The sequence below is a fragment of the Canis aureus genome, chromosome 32, assembly GCF_053574225.1.
Source record: "Canis aureus isolate CA01 chromosome 32, VMU_Caureus_v.1.0, whole genome shotgun sequence".
Taxonomy (NCBI): Eukaryota; Metazoa; Chordata; class Mammalia; order Carnivora; family Canidae; genus Canis; species Canis aureus.
In genome coordinates, this window is record NC_135642.1 from 41,319,667 (window position 1) to 41,334,004 (window position 14,338).

Sequence of the window (14,338 nt, forward strand, 5' to 3'; positions counted from 1 at the left end):
AAGATGGTGCCTACTCTGGCTTTTCACTAAAATAACATACAAGATTCTTATATGCTCTTTCTTGAAAATGTATTTGAGAGTACTATTAGAAAAAGGAAAAAAATATTAGAACTGATCTTTTTTCTATGTGTGTGGTTATACCTTTCCCTATTTATTGAAAAGGATTTATAGAAACTTGTCGCTTTTCCATCTTGGCGAAAGGCCTGAGTATGATTGCCAAATCAGGCACTGAGGTAGATAGGCTTGTTTCTTTTTATTAATGACAGTGATTTTCCTTGGTAAAATTTGTGGATCTCTTGGGGTGATTTACATGGACCTAAATAAAGGAATTTCAGTATATGTGTTTGGGATTACCATTATAGATTTAACTCTAATAGTACAAATGGGTTGGCTCTTCTAGGAGGTCTCTAAACTAATCCTAATTGGGTTTTCCTCTGAAAATGTTTGAATGGCATAATAATTATAGTTGCAATGTGTGTTTTTTCCTTTTTGAGACATTTCAAAAACACAATATTTTGGGGCTGGCAAAAGTTTTTAGAACCTTGTCAGGATGAATTAAGAATGTATGGATTATAAAATAGGATAGTTATTAATTTTGCTGTTTTAATTTCAAAATAAATATGTGGGAAAGCTAAAAGAGAACATAATAATTTATAAAATCTGATCTCTTTCTGGAGTTTATCATATCATAAAGATGCAAGAGATGTTTACAACTTAATACCAGTCCATAATAAGTGTTACTTTTATAATGCATATAAAGCAGCATACAATTTGGAAGAGAGGAATTCTCTCTGTGTGATCAGGGAAGTTATTTCATAGAAAATGTCCCATTTGTAATAGACCTTGAATTTTAAAATTTCCAGATGTTAAGAAGAGGGCTTGGGTCAGTATGGAAATAGAACAGAACCTTTGTTCCTTTACGAAGTTGGCCTGTGAAGGTGTAATGGGATCAGATTGATCATGGCCTTGAATGTAAACAGTCAAACACAGTACTGTAGTAAGGTAGTCTGATGATAAAGTCAGCTTTAATTAGAAAAAGTCCATTTGAGGGCACCTGGGTGGCTCAGTTAAGCATCCAGCTCTGTTTCAGCTCAGGTCATAATCTCAGGGTCATGAGATCAAGCCCCGCATTGGGTTCTGCGAGGTCTGCTTGAGATTCCTTCTCCCTCTCCTTCTGCCCCTCCCTCTGTTTGTATACACCCTCACTGTCTCTCAAATAAATAAAATCTTTATTTTAAAAAGTCCATTTGAGGGACACCTGGGTGGCTCAGCAGTTAAGCCCCTGCCTTCAGCCCAGGGCATGATCCTGGAGTCCCAGGATCGGGCTCCCTACATGGAGCCTGTTTCTCTCCCTGCCTGTGTCTCTGCCTCTCTCACTCTCTGTGTCTCTCATGAATAAATAAATAAAATCTTTTTTAAAAAAAAGTTCATTTAAAATTAATATAGCACTGTATATTAACTAACCAGAATTAAAATTAAGAATTAAAAAGCCAAACAATAAAAAACAAAATAAAGATATAACTATTCCACACAAAAAAGAAGAAGGTGGCAGATTGGCAGAGGCAGCTAGTTGAAGGACTATTGTTATAAGAGACCATTGTGAGATAAGTAGTTATACCAGAAAAATAGAAAGGATTCTAATAAAGGTATTAGTGATTGATCTATGCAGACTATATTGACTGATTGACTATTAAACATTGTTATAGAGAAGTCAGACATACTTCCAAGATTTTCTCTGAGTGACTGGAATAGTGGTGATGCTTTTACAAAATAGAAAAGGAAGGTGAATCGAAGTGGAAGGGAACTTCTACTCAGCATGTAAAGAGTGGGCACAGAACATCTCACTCTTAACCTTCAATAAAAAGCTGGATGACCTAGAAAATTATAATTTCTCTGAGCTCATCAGAGAATTCAGCTTGCAAAGCAGCCAGGTAACCTAAATTCTAAAGAATTGAACACCTCTTTGCCCCCAGAGAATGGATCATTAATTCTTTGACCTTATGCAGAACATGAGAGAAAGAAATGGTTGTCATAAAAGTGGGTAAGAAGAAATCAGCCAAAGTTTTAATTGATTGTTAACGACTCAGCATGAACTAATTTGGAATACTTGGGGGCCCCAGATGAAAGGGGAGTTCATACATGCTTGCAAATACATCTCCCTGGAATTCCGCAGGATTTTCACTGTGAAAATTGAGGGCAAGGCAGAGACTTGAGAAAAGTCATTTTGGTGGTGAAGAGGTGAAAGCGGTAATTATGGCACTTGCGAAATAGGTGCGAAGCCCCTCTCATTTTTACTTTAAGACTCGTTTAAGCCTCAAACCAATGAGGAACGTGCAGAAAGCCTTATTTCATAAATTTCTTTTTTAAAAAACTTTTAAATTTTTAAATTTTTTTATTTATTTCATAAATTTCTGTGGGAAGAGATTAGAGGCAAAACCTCTTTGCTCCTGGGGGGAGGAACCAGTCCTACATAATACTGAGCCTAATTAGAAACAACTGAAAATCCTACTTGCCCTACCACCAGGTAACACACAAAAGCTTTGTATGGCTGGAGGAAAGTCAAGAATATAGAGAGATTCCTGTGGTTAGGGAATCTATCACCTCTATGCAAAAATGGTTGAAAGCTGAGAGGGAAAAAGATAAATTGAAAAAAACACTCCAGCTCTTTATGTCTCATTTAAACGCAAGATAATGGTAGTCCATCATTAGAATTTTAAGCCTGTGGTGTGCTAAAAGTCACTAAAATAACAGTACAATCTATGCCAAATTCAATTCCTATCTAAATTGACTTAATCTCCTCACATTAATGGTTTGATAGAATTGACATGTCATGTTCCAAGTATAAATAATAATGATCTCAGTCTCTGCTATTCTGTACATCATGTGTATCATTCAGTCAAAAATTATTGGACATAAACAGAGCAAGGGAAAACTGGCCCATTGTTGAGGAATAAAGCAATCAGCAGAACCAAATTATGGAGACCCAGTTATTGGAACTATCAGATAGGGACTTTAATTATTATTATTTTAAAAGATTTAGGGGAAATGGTAGATAACTTGAATGAAACAGAGGAGGAATTTTGGCAGAAAGATGTAAACCATAAAGAAGTTGAAGATACTTACATTTTTCCAGAGAATGAAAGGGTTATATAACCAGAGAAAAGGAAACTATAAAAAAATGATATCAGAGATACAGCATTTACTCAGGGTGATCAGTAGATTCAACATAGTTGAGGAAACAACCAACTTGAAGATAGTTCAATATAAATTATTTAAACTGAAATAAAAGAAAAAGGTGAACAGAATATCTAAGATGGGAAAATATAAAATGGTATAACATAAGTAAATTGGAGTCTCAAGAACAGAACAAAAACAAAGGAAATATTTGAATATATAATGGCCAAAATTTTAAAATTAAAAAAATGAACAAGATCATACTAAGATCAAAGAAGGACCTCAGACAGCCCCAAGTAGACTAGTAGTAGTAGTAGTAGTAGTAGTAGTAGTAGTAGTAGTAAATAGTAATAAGAGAAAACACTATACACATCATAGTTAAATTACTGAAAACCAAACATAATGAAGAAGTCTTGAAGGCAGCCAGAAGGTTTTAACAAGACACAGAGAACTTTTTCCTTTCGATGGTGTGCATGGCAGGATGGTGGTGTAGATTTCTAAGAAGAGGAAGTTTGTTGCTGATGGCATCTTCAGAGCTGGACTGAATGAGTTTCTGACTCAGGAGCAAGCTGAAGATGGCTATGGAGTTGAGGTCCAAGTTACACCAACCAAGACTGAAATCATTAATTTGGCCATCAGGATGCAAAATATTCTTGGTGAGAAGGGCCAGGTGATCTGGGAGTTGACCACTGTGGTTCAGAAGATGTTTGGCTTCCCTGAGGGCAGTGTAGAGTTTTATGCTGAAAAAGTGGCCACAAGAGGTCTGCATGCTATTGCCCAGGCAAAGTCTATGTGACAAACTCCTAGGGAGCCTTGCTATCTAGAGGGCCTGCTGTGATATGCTGTGGTTCATCATGGAGAGTGGGGCCAAAGGCTATGAGGTCATGGTGCCTGGGAAACTCCAAGGACAGAGGGCTTAATCCATGAAGTTTGTGATTGGCCTGATGATTCACAGTAGAGACCCCGTTAACTACTATGTTGATAGTGCTGTGCACCTTATTGCTGCTCAGACAGGGTGTGCTGAGCATCAAAATGAAGATCATGCTTCCCTGGGATCCAAGTGGTAAGATTGGACCTCAGAAGCCCCTGCCTGACCGTGTGAGCATTATGGAACCCAAAGATGGGAGATTGTCCCCTACCCCCATCTTAGGACAGAAGAGTGGGAGGCCAGAACCACTGCCATGCCGTAAGCCGGTACCCACAGCGTAACAGAGTCTCCTTGGCAGCTGGATCCAAAGTCTGGATATTGCTCTGTAAGGACTTTCAATGAAATCTTTGAAAAGACACATGACCTGAATATACTGTGCATTCACTGTTTGAACTCAGCCTTCTATTGTCCCAGAGGAACATTAGTTCATTTATTCATAGGGCTGCCTGGCTCATAATGCTTCTGTGCTTTCCCTGAAATCCTTGGTTTCAACTGTGATTGTGAGGCAAGGGCCAAAATAGGAGGACCTAAGTAGAGCTAACCAGAGAGATCCTGTGGGGAGTAACTGTGTTGATAAAGGCTAATTGCTAATAGGACAGCACCTTTATTAATTGATTGCAGTTTAGGGTTATAGGTATAAAATAGGGATATATTTTCTTTACCTGATGTAGAAGGGAATCTGTATTGTACACAGAAAATAAATACAGGGGTAGCCCAGGTGGCTCAGCGGTTTAGCACCACCTTCAGCCCAGGTTGTGATCCTGGAGACCCAGGATTGAGTTCCATATCTGGCTCCCTGCATGGGGCCTGCTTCTCCCTCATCCTGTGTCTCTGCCTCTCTCTCTCTGGTGCTCTGTGTCTCTCATGAATAAATAAATAAAATCTTAAAAAAAAAAAAAAGAAATACAGTGCTCATTAAAAAAAAAAAAAAAAGACACAGAGGAACAAAGATAAAAATTACAGCAGACATTTTACCAGAAATGATGCAAGCCTAAAGACAGTGGAGCACTTTTTTTTTTAAAGATTTTACTTATTTATTTGACACACACACACAGAGAATAAGTAGGCAGAGTAGCCTGCAGAGGGAGAGGGAGAAGCAGGCTCCCCATTGAACAGAAAGCCCCTTGTAGGGCTCGATTCCAGGATCATTGGGGTCATAAGCTGAGCTGAAGGCACACACTTAACTGACTGAGCCACCCAGGCACCCCCTGTGGAGCAGCACTTTTAAAATCCTAAAAGGAAAAAAAAGTCAATCCAAATAATATACCCAGCAAAAATATCTTTCAAAAATGAAAGTGAAATAGAGAACTTCTCAGAACAGCAGTGGATAAAATTCATTGTCAGCAGACCTGTGCTACAAGAAATGTTAAATGTTAAATCTTTAGGTAGACGTAGTATGATACCTGACAGAAACTTGCAGGGTCTTCACAAAGAAAGCAGGCCAGAATGGTTTAAAAACAAAAAAGTAAATAAAAACTTCTTTCTTTCTTTAAGAGATAATTTACTATCTAAACAGGAGAGCACCAATCTTTTCAGCAAAAGGTTAGACAGTAAATATTTTGTGGGCTGGTATCTGTCACAACTACTTAACTCTGTCCTTTCAGTGTGAAATCAGCTGTATAAATCAAGCAACCTTGACTCAGGAAAATTCTATTTGCAAAAAAGAGGTGGATGTCCTTGTTTGCTAATCTCTGGTCTAAAGAAAAATAGTTCATAGCATATACAATTAAAATATATGACAAAACAATTAAGTCTTTTTTTTAAGATTTTATTTATTCATATGAGAGAGAGAGGCAGAGACACAGGCAGAAGGAGAAGCAGACTCCCCAAGGGGAGCCTGATGTGGGACTCTGGGATCACGCCCTGAGCCAAAGGCAGATGCTCAACCACTGAGCCACCCAGGTGTCCCAACAGTGAAGTGTTTTTAGAAAAGATTTCATTTGGGGCAGCCTGGGTGGCTCTGCGGTTTAGCACCGCCTTTGACCCAGGGCCTGATTCTGGAGACCTGGGATCATGTCCCATGTCAGGCTCCCTGCATGGAGCCTGCTTCTCCCTCTGCCTGTGTCTCTGCCTCTCTCTCTCTTTCTGTGTCTCTCATGAATAAATAAATCTTTTTTTAAAAAAGATTTCATTTATTAATTTGAGAGAGAGCAAGCCAGAGAGAGCACAGCAGAGGGAGGGGCAGAGGGAAAGGGAGAAGCAGGGGCTCGATCCCAGGACCCTAAGATTGTCACCTGAGCCAAAGGTAGACATTTAACCAACTGAGCCACATAGGCACCCCCAGAGTGAAGTTTTTAACAAAAACTTTTTTTAACAAAAAATTACAGAATTGAAAATAGTTTATAACATAAAACAATAGAAAAATAGTTTATAACAAAATTAAAGCATGACAGAACAGTGACAGTTTTAACAAAAACTTTTTAACAAAAAATTACAGCAGAATTGAAAATAAACTGTTGTAAGATCCTTATATCACATATCAGATCATAATATATGAAGTAAGCTGTAATCATTTTAAAATGCATATCATAAAATTTAGGGGAACTACTAAAAAGTAAAAGAGATCTGGCTAATAAGTGAATAGTGGAAATACAGTGGAGTCTTAAAAATTACTCAATCTAAAAGAAGTAAGGAAAAGAGAAAAAAGGAATAAAGAACAAATGGGACAAATAAAAAACAACTAGCAAGATAGTAGATTTAAATCTATATCAGTTATTGCATTATATGTAAATCGTTTAGGCCTTAAAACAAGTCTCAAAACATTTAATAGTATTTAAATAATCCAAGTATATTCTTGGACTTCAATGACATTAAACTAAAACTCAATAACAGATACTGGAAAATCCTCAAATATTTGAGACTTAAACAGCCTTCTAAATAATCCATGTGTCAAAGAACAAGTCACAGGAAATTAGAAGCTATTTGGAACTGAATGAAAATGAAAATAGAACTTACCAAAATTTGTGGAATGCAGTTAAAGTAGTGTTTTGAAGGAAACTTTTATTATTATTATTATTATTATTATCATCATCATCATCATCATCATCATCATCATTTTAGATTTATTCTAGAAAGCAAGCATGAATGGGAGGGGTGCAGGGAGAGAGGGAGAGAATCCTAAGCAGTTTCTGTTTAACTGACCCACCACACCACCCAGGCATCTGTGGAATGAAACTTTTAAAAGCAAAATAAAGAAGAGGAAATTAGATCTAAAGCATTCAGAAGAAGAAAATTATAAGAGAGATAAATGAAATGGAAAACAAAATAAATGAAACCAAGAGTTGGTTCTTTGAAAAGATCAATTTAATTGGAATATGTTTAACCATACTGATCAAGAAAAAAAACAAAAAAAACTGGTGATTTTGAAAAATCAAGAATGAAAGGGAGGACATCATTACAAATCCTATAGCCTTTAAGAGGATGTAAGGGAATATTAGGAACAAGTTTATGTCAGTAAGTTTAAAAAAGAAGGTGATAGCACTGGTTTGTTCAGGACGTAAAGTATCAGTTTAAGATGTATTGAGTTTAGGTTATAATAGAAAACTAGATAAAAATGCCTAGAATCAGAGCAGTTCATGTCAGAAGGTCAGGAAAGAGATTAAAGAGGAAAACAACAGGCTTTGGTTTTGATAGATTTTAAGAGTTTTAACCAAGCTTGCTACAAATTAAAACATCTTAAGTATTTTATTTTTTGTATGTAGAGAATATTGTGTCCTCAATTTTTATGTGGTAATCTTTCAAACTATTGTAAATTAAAACTCCATAACTCTCTCTTTAGTAAATGGAATAATAAGAGGATCATATATTATCTAGTCTTATTTCTCTGCCTCTATAACAGTTGTCTTAGCTAGAGTTAATCCCTACATATTGTCTTGAAGATCTGCATGGACACCCTTGCTGTAATCTTTGGATAAATTTTTTGCCATGTGGTTTTTTTTTTCTTAATGATCAAAAAATTCATTCTTATTTCTGCCTTAAACCACCACAGTTTTCTATGGATTTACATTTCAACCTCTTATTTTATCTACTTAAAAATAGCATTTATTCCCTTACTGTTTTTTCCTTCTTACTGATTCCAGGTATTTAAATTATTTCTAATAGAACCTCTTCTATCCTGCTGATTAAAAAAAAAAACTTCCCTTTAATCCCATTCATATGCATATCATTTAAAAAATATGATGGCCTATAAGAAGCTGGGAAAAGAAACTTATATAGTAGAAATAGCTCTTTATAAATGAAATTACAAATCAGTATGGATTGAAAGGTTCCTACCATAATACATAGACGTTGGTGATTTGTAAAGAATTAAATTTTGTATTTACCTTGTGTCAAAATAAAATAGTTAAAATTTTAATTGAATCCATAAAAATGTTGAAAGATGATAGAAGAGTTTTGACACTTGCTTTTACATATAAAAGAAGTAAGAGATAATACAGATGGAAATTTGGTATTTTAGAGTATAAAAATTTAATTTTCCTATATATAAAGTATGAGAAATACCTTAATTAAAGAGACAAGTTGGGGATGCCTAGGTGGCTCAGCAGTTAAGTGATTGCCTTCAGCCCAGGGCATGATCCTGGAGTCCCGGGATCGAGTCCCGTGTCACTCTCCTTGCATGGAGCCTGCTTTTCCTTCTGCCTATGTCTCTGCCTCTCTGTATGTGTGTCTCTCATGAATAAATAAATAAATCTTTAAAAAAAAGAGAGAGAGACAAGTTGGGAAGAAATTTAATATTCTGAATATAGAAGAGTACACAAAATGGATATGATTAAGCATACAGTTCATAACAGACTAAAGTAAAGATAATTTCTAAATATGACAAATGTTCCACTTCACAAAGATAAGATTAAGTCAGTGGGATGTTACTTTTGCCTAATGAAGATTTTATATCTTGTAATGAACATTACTTTATAATGTTTGATTAGAGTATGATTAGGGTTGTGCCTTTCACTCAGTGAAAATATAAATTGTTACATTATTTACTGAAACCATTTTGACAGTTATATGTTAAAAATTACTGACTCAACCCATTAATTGTTCTTTTAGGATTTTTTCCTAAGGAAGAAATCAAAGATATGGACAAAGACTATTTATATCAGCATTTGTAATATAAAAAGAAAAAGATAGGGATGAAGAGAGAAAGAATAGGAAAGGACCTACTCGTCCCAAAATAGATAGAAGAAGTAAAAATAACTATAGTACAATATTGTGATGGACAAGTTTTTTGGCCATTTAAAAAAAACACCTCTTTGAACACTCTTTAATGACATCAGGAAAATCTCAGGGTGAAATGTCAAGTAGAGAAGTAAAATACAAAAATATATATACCAAACAATCTGAATTTAGTTTAAAAAATTATGTACACACACGTAGACATTCTCATACTAAAACGTTAACAGCAGTTATCTTTGGATACTGATATTTTTTCAATTTTCTAAAATAACCATACATTCCTTCTATAATCAGTAAAGTTTTTTTCTTAACCTAATACTAAAGCTACCTTTCAGTGCTGAAATTTAGAAAATACACCACATAATTTTGAGGACTTCCTGCCCAAAACATTATAGATGGAAGAATTACAAATACTTCCTTTCATAAGTGTTGGGTTGTATTGCAGGAAGTAAACGGAGCAATTTCCAGTAGACTTCACTGCTACCCCTGATTTTGTAGGAAAAGTCCTGGAGACTTGAGCAGCCTGCAAGAGGAAGGCTAGAAATGGGCCTGCTTTGAGCCCCCTTATCTTTGCATTCATTAATATTGTGAATCTCCAAGAGGAAAACAGAATATGTGTATATAGCATTCACAGAGCTGTTTGACCATGGAACTTTTGACTTCTTTTTAAGTAGACCCATTAAGATCTTAAAGAGCACAATTTGGGAAACATTGATGTAGAGAAGAAATGAGTAGGAAATATCAGAAAGGGAGACAAAACGTGGAAGACTCCTAACTCTGGGAAATGAACTAGGGGTGGTGGAAGGGGAGGAGGGCGGGGGGTGGAGGTGACTGGGTGGTGGGCACTGAGGGGGGCACTTGCTGGGATGAGCACTGGGTGTTATTCTGTATGTTGGCAAATTGAACACCAATAAAAAATAAGTTTATTAAAAAAAGGGGATCCCTGGGTGGCGCAGTGGTTTAGCGCCTGCCTTTGGCCCAGGGCGCGATCCTGGAGACCCGGGATTGAATCCCACGTTGAGCTCCCGGTGCATGGAGCCTGCTTCTCCCTCTGCCTGTGTCTCTGCCTCTCTCTCTCTCTGTGTGTGACTATCATAAATAAATAAATAAATTTTTAAAAAATAAAAAAATAAAAAAAGGGGAGGGGATCCCTGGGAGGCTCAGCAGTTTGGTGCCTGCCTTTGGTCCAGGGCGCGATCCTGGAGTCCAGGGATCGAGTCCCACGTAAGGCTCCCAGCATGGAGCCTGCTTCTCCCTCTGCCTGTGTCTCTGCCTCTCTCTCTCTCTCTCTCTCTCTCTCTCTCTCTATCATAAATAAATAAATAAATAAAATCTTTTAAAAAAAAGAGATATTCAAAGGAAGATGGACAAAATTGAGGTTGACAAATAGTGGCGTTCAGGCCAAGTCCAACCAACCTCCTGGTTTTGTAAATAAAGTTTTATTGAGACACAGCCACACTTGTTTAATGATTGTGCCTGGTCTGTAGTTGTTCTTATACTATAATGGCAGAGCTGAATAGTTGAGACAAGACCCTATGACCTACCAAGCCAGAAACAGTTACTCTGGGCCTATACAGAAGAAGTTTGCCGAACGCTGGTGTAAATGATAGGCATCTTTCAGCTCTGACAGTTTGTGATTCTAAGTTATTTCTGATCAGTGGAAGTCTGTCTCAGGTAAAAGTTACTAAATGGAAAAAAGTAGGGGTAGGTGGGAAAAGGCAGAAGGAGGACAGGAGAGTGATGATTATAAGGATAGAGAAAAAAGTCAGACTTGGTGTGTGAATGATTAGGAAATGTGCGATGGTGACTGATTCCAAGGAGGAGCTGTTAACAGAACTATAAACCACAGAGTTTGCTAGCACATCTTTGTGGCTGACATCTGAGAGACACTTAAGTACTAGAAACATAGTGGAGTACGTTATTGGAAGTGAAAAGAGGGGCTCCTGGGAGGCTCAGTTGGTTAAGCCTCCAACTCTTGGTTTTGGCCCAGTCATGATGTCCGGGTCCTGTGATTGAGCCCTGCATCAGGTTCTACACTCGGCGTGGGGCCTGCTTTTTCCTCTCCTTCCCTCTTTGCCCCTCTCCTCCGCTCATGGGTGAGCACTCACACATTCTCTCTCAAATAAATAAAATCTTAAAAAAAAAAGTGGAAAGAAATTTCTTGTGATGATGTTTATCTTCATGTATCTGGCTTAAAAATAAATATTTGAGCATCTTTGAGACCAAGTCTTATTTCTATAGAGGGAATTTTCTGAATCCTACTAGATACTGTCTGTAATACTGGCTGTCAGCCTGCTGGCTAGTGCTTGCTTGCAAGAAGGTACTTCAGAGCACCCACAGTTGGCCTGTGATGTAATTTGGATGGCATAGTTTTTTAAGTCATCACCTTTGAACATAAAATGAAATTTCATAATTACAGTTAAAATATATAAGACACTAGAAACAGTGTCTTATGTAAGCAATAACACTAGGAAGCAGAATTTCTATTTAGGAAGTAGAATTTGAGAATGAATATGTTTCTAGCATACTTTCTTTTTTTCCCTCCAGCTTTATTGAGATATAATCAACATTTAACATTGTGTAAGTTTAAGGTGTACATATTGCAAAGTGTTTACCACAGTAAGGTTAGTTAACATATTTTTTACCTAAAATAATCACCATTTTGTTATTGTTATGGTAAGAACATGGTGAGTTCAACTCTCCTACAACTTTTTTTTTAATTTTTTTTAATTTTTATTTATTTATGATAGTCACACAGAGAGAGAGAGAGAGAGAGAGAGAGAGAGAGGCAGAGACACAGGCAGAGGGAGAAGCAGGCTCCATGCACCGGGAGCCCGACGTGGGATTCGATCCCGGGTCTCTAGGATGGCGCTCTGGGCCAAAGGCAGGCGCTAAACCGCTGCGCCACCCAGGGATCCCCTCCTACAACTTTTAGATACACAGTACAGTATTATTTATTGGAGCCACCGTGCTGTACATTACATCCCCAGGTCATATTCCTTTGTAAGTGGAAGTTTTTACTCTTTGACCAATATCTTCATATTTCCCTCACCCTTCAGTCCCTTGTAATTGTTAATCTACTCTGTGGGAGTTCAGTGTCAAACATAATTTTCTTAAAATATTTAAAATGGTATTTTTAGTATTTACTTTCCTGCATTTCTAGGAACAGAAGCTCTTGATTGTAGAGAATCTTGTAGTTTTTAAAATAATTGATTGCAACAGTATTTTTATCTGCTGCCAGTAAAATTAAAATCTGTCACTTTGTGCTAAAATACTTTCTCTTAGAATTGTCTACTGAATGATTTTTTCAAGTATTGGCATTATAAATTACTACAGTGTAGAGTAATAAGAATTAAGTACAATGTGTTTTGTCCATTAACTTTTTATTAGCCTTTCTTCCTGTCACTTGAATTTAAAAATAGATTCCAGAATTACCTTGTAAGATTTGAATTTAAAAACACAAGATATTTTTTTCTTTGTACATTCATTCATATCAAGTCTGATACTTTGGCAGTTTTTTAGTTCCAGTAGGAAAGATGGGTTGGTGAAAAGGGAGTAACATGAACTTGTTTTTAGTAAAGGAAATTCATACTTTACCAACTCATCAAATGACTTCTAGGATAGTATGGCCATGGTAGATAAGGATACATATTGAGCTTTACTTTTTTTTCTTTGACAGAAATATTTCCAAAAAATTCCATATAGTATCTAAAGTAAATATTGAATAATAGAAATTCTGGAATAAGTGACTAATGACCTGGCATGATTAAAAGTTGGCTAGATAGCAGGAAATCATTAGTCATTAGTGGAATATTTTAAATCTGAAGCACTAGGATGTATGATAGTTGGTGTTGACTTTTATTTTATTATTTGTGTTGATTTTAATTAAAGAATAAATTCTAATCAGTTATTTTGCTTTTTTGTAGCAGTAATTATAACTTTAAGAAAAGTTTTAACTCAAGACAACTATGATAAAATTTGACATCTTAACCATGAATTCCATGACTAGAAACTTTCTATGATTGAATATGCACCTAATATCAGTGCTTGGGTTCTAATTTTCATCTGCATTAACTTGCTGAGTGATTGGTTCAGGTATTGAAATTCTCTGATTTTTATTTTCTGTAAAATGAAGGATTTAGATTATATGATTTCCTTATCACTCAAATATGCTATTAAATGCAGCTGTTTTAGAAATATATGCATTAAATATAAGAGGAATTTCAGAACATTTTTTCTGTCTAGGTACTTAAATAGATACATTGTTTGCAGAAAGATTGAGGCATTGCCAGTTAACCTGCCAAAATGTGTGTAATGAAACAGACCTCATACTACAGATCTGAACCCCACTATAGATGAGGTAGTTAATCTCTCGAAGCATCATTTTCCTTATCCATAAGTGTAAACAGTAATCTTTGCACAGCACACCTCTGAGGCACAAATAGAATAATAAAGTTGACCCTTGAGCAACATGAGGGTTAAGGGCACTGACCTTCCTACACAATAAAAAAATCTGTATATAATTTGGTTCCCCCAAAACTTAACTAGTAATAACCTACTGTTGGCTAGAAGCCTTTACAGTAAGGTAAACACAATTTATATATGTATTTTAGACTATATTCTTAAATAAAGTAAGCACAGAAATTTAAAATAATAAGGAAGAGAAAATACAGTACTATATCTATCAAATTTTATAAGTGGACCTGCGCAGTTCAAACCCATGTTGTTCAAGAGTCAACTGTATATGAAAAGCAATTTGTAAATTGTTAAGTACTCTGAAACTCTAAGGTAATAGTAATTTGAAAGAATGTACAAAGGCAAAGCTACCGATTGGGATTTTACTAGCCAATACTAAATCAAAAATGAAGATAAAAGGTTAACTTCATGAAGCAAGTTTTTTGAGAATTTTTTCAAGAGGACAACAGTAATCCATTTAATATTTAGCTAGATCATTTGGATTTACAAAACAAGACAAAAATCTTATGTGACCAGATTGCAAGGCATCTGAAATGGTTTGCTTAAAACTAAACTTGCACAAAATAGTTTTAATAAACATAACACATG

The 14,338-nt window shown here is 36.0% G+C and overlaps 1 protein-coding gene and 1 pseudogene across 6 annotated transcripts in view; both read left to right on the forward strand.

Moving 5' to 3' along the window:
- The window catches only part of NEO1 (neogenin 1), a 241,092-nt gene that overhangs the window by 131,783 nt on the left and 94,971 nt on the right, over positions 1–14,338 (forward strand). The window lies entirely within an intron of this gene.
- LOC144302903 (small ribosomal subunit protein uS3 pseudogene) lies at positions 3,656–5,948 on the forward strand (annotated as a pseudogene).